The 12,040-nt window shown below is 49.1% G+C and overlaps 1 protein-coding gene across 6 annotated transcripts in view; it reads right to left on the reverse strand.

Moving 5' to 3' along the window:
• HSDL1 (hydroxysteroid dehydrogenase like 1) overlaps nt 1-12,040 on the reverse strand; it is a 393,114-nt gene that overhangs the window by 338,125 nt on the left and 42,949 nt on the right. The gene's annotated exons all lie outside the window — the stretch shown is intronic.

A 12,040-nucleotide genomic window follows, 5' to 3' on the forward strand; every position in this document is an offset into this window, starting at 1 on the left:
CACCGCGCATGCGCCAGTGCCTTCCCGCCCGATGTACCGGGCGTGTCTCCTCAGTTCAGGTAGCTAGCCTGAGAAGCCAACCCAGGGGAGGTGGGTGGGACGTGAGAATAGCTGCCTGCTGTCCCTGGATAACAACTGTTACGGTAAGTAACATTGCTTTATCCCAGGACAAGCAGGCAGGTATTCTCACTAGTGAGTGACCTCCAAGCTAACCCCAATGGAATGGTGGGAGAGATGGCAATTTAAGAGAACAAATTTTGTAACACTGTTTGGCCAAACTGTCCATCCCGTCTGGAGAAAGTATCCAGACAATAATGAGAGGTGAATGTATGAACCGAGGACCAAGTGGCAGCCTTACAAATCTCCTCAATCGGTGTCGATCTGAGGAAGGCAACAGAGGCTGCCATTGCTCTGACCTTATGGGCTGTGACCTTACAAGGAAAGGATAATCCAGCCTGGGCATAGCAGGAAGAGATACAAGCCGCCATCCAGTTGGAGATGGTGCGCTTCGATACAGGTCGTCCCAACTTGTTTGGATCAAAGGAGACGAAAAGTTGAGGAGCAGTTCTGTGTGGTTTGGTGCGATCCAAGTAGAAAGCCAAAGCACGTTTACAGTCCAGAGTATGAAGAGCTGATTCTCCAGGATGAGAATGAGGCTTTGGAAAGAACACTGGAAGCACAATGGATTGGTTGAGGTAAAATTCAGAGACCACTTTAGGCAGGAATTTCGGATGAGTGCGGAGGACCACCTTGTCATGATGGAATACTGTGAAAGGTGGGTCCGCCACCAAGGCCTGAAGCTCACTGACCCTGCGAGCAGACGTGAGGGCCACCAGAAAAACCACCTTCCAGGTGAGATACTTAAGTGGAGCCCTGTTGAGAGGTTCAAACGGAGGCTTCATGAGATGAGACAGGACAACATTGAGATCCCAAACCACAGGAGGAGGTTTGATAGGAGGGTTGACATGAAAAAGTCCTTTCATAAATCTGGAAACCACAGGATGAGCAGACAAAGGTTTCCCATGTAGAGGCTGATGGAAAGCCGCAATAGCACTCAGGTGGACTCGTATAGAGGTAGACTTGAGACCAGACTGAGACAGGTGTAGAAGATAGTCTAACACAGAGGATAGGGAAGCTCGCTGAGGCTCCGTGGCATTGGAAATACACCAGGAAGAGAATCTAGTCCATTTTTGGGAATAGCATTGTCGGGTAGCAGGCTTCCTGGAAGCCTCCAAGACCTCCCTCACTGCTTGGGAGAACTGGTGAGGAGTTACGTTGAGAGGAACCAAGCTGTCAGGTGGAGAGACTGCAGGTTGGGATGAAGTAGTGAACCTTGATGTTGAGTAAGTAGTGAAGGAAACACTGGAAGAAGTACTGGCTCCCTGCTGCTGAGTTGAAGTAGAAGGGAGTACCAAGGTTGTCTGGGCCACCGAGGAGCAATCAGAATCATGGTGGCATGGTCTGATCTCAACTGGACCAGAGTCTTTTGGATGAGAGGAAATGGAGGAAACGCATACAGGAAGCGATTCCCCCAATCCAGTAGAAAGGCATCTGCCTCGAGGCGATGAGGAGTGTAGATCCTGGAGCAAAACTGAGGCAGTTTGAAGTTGTGGGGGGCCGCAAAGAGGTCTATCTGAGGCGTCCCCCACCGTGCAAAGATCTGATGAAGAGGGTCGGAATGGAGGGTCCATTCGTGAGGCTGGAGAAGACGACTCAATTTGTCTGCCAAGACGTTGTCCTTCCCCTGAATGTAGATAGCTTTGAGGAAGACGTTGTGGCGAACAGCCCAATCCCAGACTCGAAGAGCTTCCTGGCAAAGAGGGGCCGAGCCCGTGCCCCCTTGTTTGTTGACATAATACATGGCGACCTGATTGTCTGTGCGAATAAGGACCACCATGTCGTGAAGCAGATGCTGAAAAGCTTGGAGAGCATTGAAGATGGCTCTGAGCTCCAGAAGATTGATTTGATGGAGTCGTTCCGCACTGGTCCAGAACCCCTCAGTGCGAAGACCATCCAGATGAGCCCCCCAGGCATAGTTCGAAGAATCGGTCGTGAGAACTTTCTGGTGGGGAGGAGTGTGAAACAGCAAACCTCTGGATAGATTCGAAGAGGTCATCCACCAGAGAAGAGACTGCCGTAGAGCAGGAGTGACTACAATGTGACGGGATAACGGGTCGGACACCTGAGTCCACTGAGATGCCAGGGTCCATTGAGGAATTCTGAGATGTAGTCTGGCAAAAGGCGTCACATGAACTGTAGATGCCATGTGGCCCAAGAGGACCATCATGTGTCTCGCTGAGATGGATTGGAGAGAAGACACCGACTGGCAGAGTAGAAGGAGAGCATCCATGCGTTGAGGAGGAAGGAATGCTCGAAGCTGAATGGTATCCAGGACCGCCCCGATAAAGGGGAGAGACTGGGTGGGCTGAAGATGTGACTTGGGAAAGTTGATCTCGAAGCCCAAGCTTTGTAGGAAACAAATGGTAGTCAAGGTCGCCGAAATGACCTCTGGAGCTGACGGGGCCTTGATGAGCCAGTCGTCGAGGTATGGAAACACCTGAAGACCCATGTTCCGGAGTGCAGCGGCCACCACCACCAGACACTTCGTGAAGACTCTGGGAGACGAGGAAAGGCCGAATGGAAGCACTCGATACTGCAGATGCAGATGTCCCACCCGAAATCTGAGGAACTTGCGGGAGGCCGGATGAATGGGGATGTGAGTGTAGGCCTCCTTGAGATCCAGAGAGCATAACCAATCGTTCTGCTCGAGGAGGGGATAGAGAGAAGCAAGGGTCAGCATACGGAACCGCTCCTTGACCAAAAACTTGTTGAGGACTCGAAGGTCCAAAATGGGACGCAGATCGCCCGTCTTCTTCGGGACAAGGAAGTACCCCGGTTTTGCTGATCTAAAGGAACCGGCTCGACGGCCCGAAGCCGAAGCAGAGCCTGAGCCTCCTGAAGGAGAAGAGCGGTCTGCGTCAAGTTTGAAGGATAATCTCTTGGCGGGTGGTCCGGAGGGACCCGTTGGAAATTAAGAGAGTATCCCTCTCTTACGATGGTAAGGACCCAAAGGTCCGTGGTGATGGTCTCCCATCGATGACAAAAATGATGGAGACGACCCCCAATGGGAAAAACGGGGGGAGACAGAACGAGGTTGGTTATGCTCCCTGGGATAGAGTCAAAAAGGCTGAGTAGCCTTGGGTGCAGCCGGCATCTGAGGCTTCTGCTGAGTCTTCTGGGGAGGCTGTCTCTTCGCAGGTTGTCTCGCAGGAGGAGCTTGCCTCGGCTGATACCGCCGCTGGTAAATCAAAGGCGGCCTAGTGGGGCGAGACTGTTGAGGCTTGGGTTTAGGCCGTAGGATAGACTGGAAGGACTTCTCATGATCAGAAAGCTTCTTAGTAACAGTCTCGATAGACTCATCGAACAGATCCGCCCCCGCACAAGGCATCGTAGGAGGATTGCATCAGCTGTAGGCGTAACTGGGAAAGGGTCGCCACTACCTCTTCAAACTCGAATCGAGCCTGAGCATCGATAAAAGGGATGAACTTGCGGAGCACCGGCAAGAAGAAATCCAAATATGAAGAGAAGAAGAAATTGTAATTGAGCACCCGAGTCGCCATCATCGAGTTCTGGTAGATACGTCTACCAAACTTATCCATCGTTCTCCCTTCTCGGCCCGGTGGTACTGAGGCGTAGACTTGGGAGGGATGAGATCGCTTGAGGGAGGACTCGACCAGAAGGGACTGATGAGATAGTTGTGCTCCCTCGAACCCCTTGTGGTGGACGATGCGGTATCGAGCATCCAACTTACTGGGAACTGCAGGGATGGAATATGGTGTCTCAAAACAACGCATGAAAGTCTGGTCCAGCAGTTTATGCAGAGGAAGCCGGAGCGTCTCCGCCGGAGGATGAGGCAAATGCATGGTGTCCAGATACTCTTTAGAATATCGAGAACCAGTGTCCAAAGTCACATCCAAGTCATCCGCCATTTGTCGGAGGAAGGAGGAAAAGGACAGTTGGTCCGCCAGCGCCGGCCGGCGAGACGGACTAGAAGAAGTGGAAGCCTCCGGGTCCAGGGAGAGCTGGGAGCGGCACGGAGAATAGGAGGTAGATGGTTCCTCATACTCCGGTCCCTCAGGCGGGGATAAATCCGACGAGGAGTATCCCAGACGCTGTATCTTCTTTTGCGGAGACACCTCCGAATGACGTGAGGAGTGTCGAGAGGAGTGTCGAGAACGATGCCCCTCCCGGTGACGGGATGGGGAACGAGATCTTCTATGCATCGCACGATCCCCCGAAGCCTCTAAGGAATGGATAGGACTAGATGCAGTGGATCGCAGAGGTGGCAAAGAGGCGGACTCACGCAGCGCCACCCAGGTCTGGTATGGAGTGCGGAAGAACTCTTCCTGCGATGCAGTATGCCCAGGACTCCGATTATCAGGGGCCGACCTAGTACCCTGATGTCGAGGAGGCGTGATGGGCTCCAAAGGCGGCATATCACCAAGGGAAGCCCGCCTGGAGGCTTCCGCCACTCTCCGCCGATCCTCCTCGTCGAGCAGTGAGATCGAACGACGAGGAGGAGGGGGAGGGGGCGGTCCGCCCCCCGGGACCGGGACGTCACCCTGAATAGAGGCGATAAGCCGGGGTCCCATAGACTGCATAAGCTCGACAAACTGAGCTTCCAGCAGGGATCGCAGCGAAGCCGATATGGAGGGATCCGCACCGAAAGGGGGTCCTCCAGCACGGTCTTCGCGCTCCTTCGTGGCCAAGTGCTTCTGCTTGCTAGCTTTAGGCACTTTAATGACCACCGGAGGGACAGTGGAAGGCGGTACCTGAACCGAGGAGACGGAGACAGGCACCGGTGTCGAACTCGATGCTGAAGTCGGTGTGAACGATGCCGGCTTCACAATGCCCGATGCAGGAGTCGTCGATGCAGGTTTCGAACGGACCGGCGAAACATCAGCAGAAGTTGAAGCAGACGGCTCCTTGGCAGTCTCCATCTTAAACATCGACTCCCAGAGCAAGCAGAGCCGTTTAAACGAGCGCGCAGTGAGCGTGGAACAAGGCCGGCACGATTTCGGAACGTGTTCTGGACCAAGACACTGAAGACAGCGTCGATGCGGGTCCGTCAACGAAATCGCACGCTGGCACTTGCTGCACTCTTAGCCGGTGATGGCGACATAGGCCGGAAAATCGACGCTGCAAGGTCGAAGGCGCTAGGCCGAAGCCACGAGGCCGGCCCGGCCGAACCGCCGGAAGAAATAATTTTAACTTTTTTTTTTTTTTTTTTTTTTAGAAAATATAAATTAAAATTGAAATAAATTCAAAGAAACAAAAAACGCGGTATAAAGAAGGCAAATATACTGAAATTCAGTCAGCGCAGAATGAAGAGAAACTTCTCAGCTCCGCGGAAAGAAAAGAACTGAGGAGACACGCCCGGTACATCGGGCGGGAAGGCACTGGCGCATGCGCGGTGCGGGCATCTCAAAACTTCTGAGTTTCTTCAAGCAAGACATGCTTGCAAGATGTCCGTATCGGGGCTCTGTCGGATGACATCACCCACTAGTGAGAATACCTGCCTGCTTGTCCTGGGATAACTAATCTTTCCTTCTTGTACAATATTACTCTATTCCTGGACAAGTGGGATGTAACTGAGCAGTCTCTCAAATTCAGGGTGGGACTGATGAGCTTGCTGCCAGAACTGAATAGCCAAAGGCTTGGCTGTCTCATCTATCCTGTAAAACTTCGTTCAGGTATGTAAAGAGGACCAAGTGGCAGCTCTACATATCTCTTCTGAGGAAACTGCTGAAGATTGCCCACAAGGAAGCAACGTCTCCTGTGGAGTAAGCCTTTACCGAAAGAGGCTGCTGCCCATCTCTAATATAGACAGATGAAATATCCATGCCGATCCATCTGGAAATGGTGGCTTTTGAAGTCGGTCTGACCATACGTGTTGCAACTACAGCATTAACAGATGACGGACAAATGAAACTCATTCATGATATCTAAGTACCAGGTTGCAAAAGCCTGCGCATATCCAGTGACTCTAACACCCTGTCACATTTGCTTGAACCCGAAGGCATAAAGGCTGGCAACCGCAACTCCTGGAGAAGGAACGAGATTGTCCGAGATTGTCTGGCAAAATAACGCAAGAAAATGGAGTAGATTCCCTGCACTGTTCACGGAGGAAAGTGTTTATGAACAACTTGAAAAACAGAAGGTGGACAAAGTGATGGGACCGGACGGGATCCATCCCAGGATACTGAGCAAGCTCAGAGAGGTTCTGGTGGGTCCTATTAAAGACTTATTCAACAAATCTCTGGAGATGGGAGTGGTTCCTGGAGATTGGAGGAGAGCGGATGTGGTCCCTATTCACAAAAGTGGTCACAGGGATGAAGCGGGAAACTACAGGCAGTTAAGCCTCTCTTGGAAAAATAATGGAAGTGTTGCTGAAAGAAAGCATAGTGAACTTCCTAGAATCTAATGGGTTAAAGGCTCTGAGGCAACATGGCTTTACAAAAGGTAAATCATGCCAAACAAACCTGATTGAATTTTTTAATTGGGTGACCAGAGAACTGGATCGAGGACATATGTTAGATGCAATTTACTTAGATTTCAGCAAAGCCTTTGATACGGTTCCTCATTGAACAAACTTGAAGGGCTGAAGTTAGGACCCAAAGTGGTGAACTGGGTTAGAAACTGGCTGTCGGACAGACGCCAGAGGGTGATGGTTAATGGAAGTCGCTCAGAGGAAGGAAAGGTGAGTAGTGGAGTCCCTCAGGGTTCGGTGCTGGGGCCGATCCTGTTCAATATGTTTGTGAGTGACATTGCTGAAAACAACTAGTCACAGAATACACATAAAGAGTCTTGGATCTACTAAACAAAATAGAGTAGATCTTTATGTCTTAACGTAAATAAGTTCAAAGACATCCAGTATCACTTAGCTCGCATTCCAGCGGTTCCTTCACGCCAACGAAACTAGTCAGTCAGTAATTATACTCCAAGCAGTTAAAAAGAATTTTGAAGCAATCATCAAAGATCCACTCTCTCTGAAATCTTGTCAATTATAAGAGAGAACTATTAGTTAATACTACCTATCCTTCCTCTAATACTACCTGTTCTTCCTCATCTATATAGGTCAAACCTCATATCCCTTCCAAGTTAGAATGACTGAGCATAGATCCTGTATTAAAACAAGAAAGGAAGAAGCTCCGCTAGTGAAACATTGTTTAAAGCATGGGCACATTTTTGATAATTTATGATGCATTATTTTAAAACAACTGCAAACTTCAATGAGAGGAGGTGATATCCGCAAGCAGTTGCTTAGAAATGAACAGATTGATTTTTGAATTGACGACTGTTAGAGCCTTTAGGTTTGAATAATGCTATTGAATGGAAGGCTTTTTAAAAAAATAATAATGATTGTGCTGCTTTTGGAATATACTTTTTTAAGGGTTTATACCATCAATTGCCTGCTTCCTGATAATTCAATGTGAGATTGGTAGTTCCCTTTAAATGTGAAAAAGAATATAATTGGACCCTGTGTGTTCATCCATTCATAAAGTCAGTGAATTTGCTTTCCTTTTCAGAGAGACCTTTTCTCCTGACTCAGCAAGTGCGAAACAAGGGCTTTGGACAGAGCTTCTTGTTGAGATTTCAGAGACAGTGGATCTTTGATGATTGCTTCAAAATTTTTTGGACCGCTTGAAGTACAATTACTGACTGACTAGTTTCGTTGGTGTGAAGGAACCGTTGCAGTGCGAGCTAAGTCATACTGGATGTCTTTGAACTTATTTACATTAAAACAAAGATCTACTCTATTTTGTTTAGAAGGTCCAAGACTCTTTATGTGTATTCTGTGACTAGTTGTTAGGATTTGATATTAGTTAAGCTAAGTGGTTTTTTAACCTGAGAAGTGTTTTCTCCAGATTTGGAGTTTTTTTTTCTTCTCATGTTTTTTCCACTAGAGGAGCCAATGAGAATAATTCAAACTTATTAAGGGAGACAATGTCTCCAGTATAGAGTGAATGCTCCTTATGGACTTTGAGGCCCTTGTTGGTAACTTCATTGTACGATCACTACCACTATTTACAGATTATTGTGGGCATATGAAAATAGTGTTGAGTATTTCAATTGATGCCTAGTTCTCTTATTACTTTCTGATATTTGATATACCCCAGTTATGTCTAACACCAGCTCTAACAGGATACATATTTCAAATCTGATATACCGTATATACTCAAATATAAACTGAGATTTTTGGGCCAAAAAATGGTCCAAAAATGGGGGTCTCTATTTATATTCAGATCAGCGCTGACCTGCTCCCTTCCTGAACCTGTTTCAGGCCTCTGCCGGGTCTCCTGTGAGACCTGATGCACAGTTGCTAGCTGATTGGCTGCCATGAACTCACAGCAGCTAATAAGCTAGTAGCTCTGCACAAGTAGGAGTGAAGAAAGGTTGCTCCTGCCGTGGTTCACTACTGGACCACCTGGGATTTTAAAGGTACGTGGGGGAGGTGGGAGGGGGATAAAAATTCTTAGAATCAGCTGGGAAAGGAGGCGGAAGGGAACTCTGCTGTTCTGGCCCACTGCTGGCCCACCAGGACTTACAGCAGACCCAGTGGAGGGCTGCAAGGCATTGGGAAGGTGGGAGGATGGTACAGAACCAGGGAAGGAGGGGAATTGGGTGCAGAAACTGACAGGGCAAGGAGGGAGGGGGAACAGGGAGCAGAGCCTAGCAAGGCACTGCACTTGAATATTAACCCCCCCCCCCCAGTTTATATTTGAGTCAAACTTTTTTTCTTCTTTTTTGGGGGAAAAAGGTTACCTTGGTTTATATTCGAGTATATTACTACTACTATTTATTATTTCTATAGCGCTGAAAGGTGTATGCAGCGTTGTACATTTTAGCATACAATAGACAGTCCCTGCTCAGAAGAGCTTACAATCTAATTTAGACAGGACATTTCAGGGTAGGAGAGGTAATAGTAAAGAAAATGATACAGTGGGTATAGGTATTTGACAGCAGTGAGTGGGAGTTAAAAGTTGAAAGCAGTTTCAAAAAAGTGGGCTTTTCATTTGGGCCTTTTACCTTTTGTTGTTTATTCTTCAAATCACATTAGTCTCAGGCTCTGGTTTCTGTTTCCTTCTGTACTCTCAACTCACTCGCTAGAGTCTCTTGACCATTTGACATGTCATCTTTCTTCATGCTCACCATTCATCTTCCTTCTCTGTGTGTATGTTTTTCCCCATGTTCAGCATCTCCCAGTCTCTTTCAGCTATACTTTCCTTTCTAGTGTTTCCCTGTGCCCATCTCCCTGCCTTTATCATAAACATTATTCTGTGTCTCTATCCCCTCCGCCTATCTCCCTGCCTTCATCATAAATATTATTCTGTGTCCCCTCCATGCCCAGTGTCAATCCTTTGTGTCCCTATGCCCCCCCCAGTTCAACATCTCTTCTGCATTCCTCTTCTCCTTCATGTCTAGCCATCTTTCCTCTGTGTCATTATACCCTCCTATGTCTGGCACTGCCCCATTACCACCCCATATACCACCCCCAAGCAACGTTCCTCTTTGTGTCCCATCCATGCCCACCATCTCCCTTCTTTTTGTATATCTCCCTGTGTCCAGCTTCTCCCCTCTTACACCCTTACATCAATGTGTTTCTCACCCTCTTTTTCCTCCCTCCCTCCACCCCTCCATTGTTTTAAATATTTCACTCCCTTCAGCCCCTTGGTTCAGAATCTTTCTTTGCCTTCTCTTCTCTCTGCAGGTCTAGCACTTCTCTGGCTTGAACACCTAGCTTACCCTTCCCTCCAGCCCCCTCCCCCCAAAGTGGTCCAGTACCTCTCTCTCTTCCCTCAATACTCCGCAAAAATCCAGCACTTCTCTCCCTTCCCTCTAGCCCCCCCTCCCATGGGTCCAACATCTCTCTCCTTTCCCTCTAGCTCTAGCTCTGAGCCATGAATCCAGTACCTCTCCCCCCCCCTTCAGCTCCCAGCTGCAGGTCTGGCACCTCTCTCATCCTTTCAGCTACATTCCCCTCTCTACATAGGTCCAGTACCTCTCCCTCTAGTGTCAGCTCCAGCATCCCCCAATGGGTCCAACTCCTCTCTTCAGAGGCCTGTTCCGAGGCCTGCCTTCTGTGGTGGGAAAAACTTCAGGCCATCAGGAGAACATGTCAACAATAAAAAGGGCATAATCCTGTCGGGTCCTGGTGGCATGAGGAATATGAGTAAAGTCAATCTGTAAGTGTGTGCCTTGCCTTCTGGCCTGCCCCCCGGTGTTATCTTCGGGCTGGCTCACTCTTCCTCAGTGCTGCAGTGCACAAAGCCGTGGGCAACATCCCTCACCTCATCTGGAAGCCTTCCCTCTGACGATGCGATTCAGAGAGAAAGTTTCCTGTTCAGGCGCAGGATGCCCACGGCTTTCTGCACTGCATCACTGGGGAAGAGAAAGCTGGCCCGAAGACAACGCCGCATCGATCGTACCATGGACCGGCAGCTGAAGAGCACTGTCTGGGCCCCGATGTAAGTGGAAATTTCTGTGGACCGGCACCAATCCACGGACCGGTGGTTGAAGAACTCTGTTCTGCAATACAGTATTAAAAAAAGCAAGGAAGAATTTTTACGTTGTCAAAATCACCAGATCCAATAACCAGAGCAGCACATTGTTTAACATCTAGCACTCCTTAACCTCTAAAAATGACTCCTCTATTCTCCCCTCCTCTCTAGCAGCGGACGACCTAGCAAAATTCTTCAATGAAAAGGTTGCTACTATAAGAAGTTATTTTCCATCAACAGTCACTTACAATTCTCTGGTACCCAGCGACAGTAACCCTATCTCAGTAGACAGATCCTGGACAGTCTTTGAGCATGTATCCAAAGCCCAGGTCTCTAAACTGTGCCACAAATTAAGATCCTGCAAATGTGCCTTTACGAGAAAATTCCCGCGCAAGCTAGTTCATCTCTTACCAGACTTATCAACTCAGCCTTACTATCTGGCCTATTTTCTGTACAAATGGGACACATTGCCCTAACCCCACTTCTGAAAAAAGCTGATCTAGACCCATCCTCCCCTTCCAGCTATTGTCCTATAGCAAATATTCCTCGCCTGACCAAAATGCTCAAGGCTATTATATCCACTCGGTTCTCATCTTACTTAGAGAGATTCTCTATTCTATTACCTTGCCAATATGGCTTTAGACCCAATTTCAGCACTGAATCCCTGCTGGCCTCTTTAATCTCAAAGATCCAACAAGTTCAATCTTAAATAATAAAATGCTAGCCGCGCATGCGCAATTGTCTCGCGTGTTCCCTGATCCCTTTTCTGTTGGGATGTGGCAAGACAAGTGCACATGCGCGCTTATTGCGTCACTGAGAGCAGCGAATGCAGGAAGCGGAGTAAAAAAAAAACAACCGAGCGAGCCGGGCCGCTGAGAAAGTGCGGGAGGCCTGGCCCAGGCTGCGGACGGGTAAGGAGCTGGGGCAGTGAACCTTCCCTGCGGCTGAAATGGAGCCGGCCCACCCTCCACTACAGACCACAGGATTCCTTGTCCTTTTCCGCTCACCCCCCTTCCCGCTGACCCGAATACTTTGGCGATTCAAGCAGCGTGTGCACCAGTCTTCACACGCTGCTTCGGGCCCTTCTACTTCCCTGATTTGCTCTGCCGCATCTCTGATGATGTCATCAGGGGCATGCCACAGTAAATCAGGGAAGTAGAAGGACCCGAAGCAGCATGTGAAGAAGACTGGTGCACACGCTGCTTGAATCGCCGGGTAGGTAGTCAGGTCCGTGGGAAGGGAAGGGGGGGGGCGCAAGGACTCTGGGGAGAATGGCAGACACCAGCCCTGTACTAACTCCCGTGGACAGGGGGAGCAGGAAGGAGTGCTGATGGACAGGGGTGGGGGAAATGAAGGGAGGCCTATTGCTGGACAGAGAGAGCAGGAAGAGGTGATGATGGACGGGGGGGAAAGGAAGCGAGGCTTATTGCTTGACAGGGGGAACAGGAAGAGGTGCTGATGGACAGGGGGGAAAATGA

This window comes from Geotrypetes seraphini, chromosome 4, assembly GCF_902459505.1.
Source record: "Geotrypetes seraphini chromosome 4, aGeoSer1.1, whole genome shotgun sequence".
Taxonomy (NCBI): Eukaryota; Metazoa; Chordata; class Amphibia; order Gymnophiona; family Dermophiidae; genus Geotrypetes; species Geotrypetes seraphini.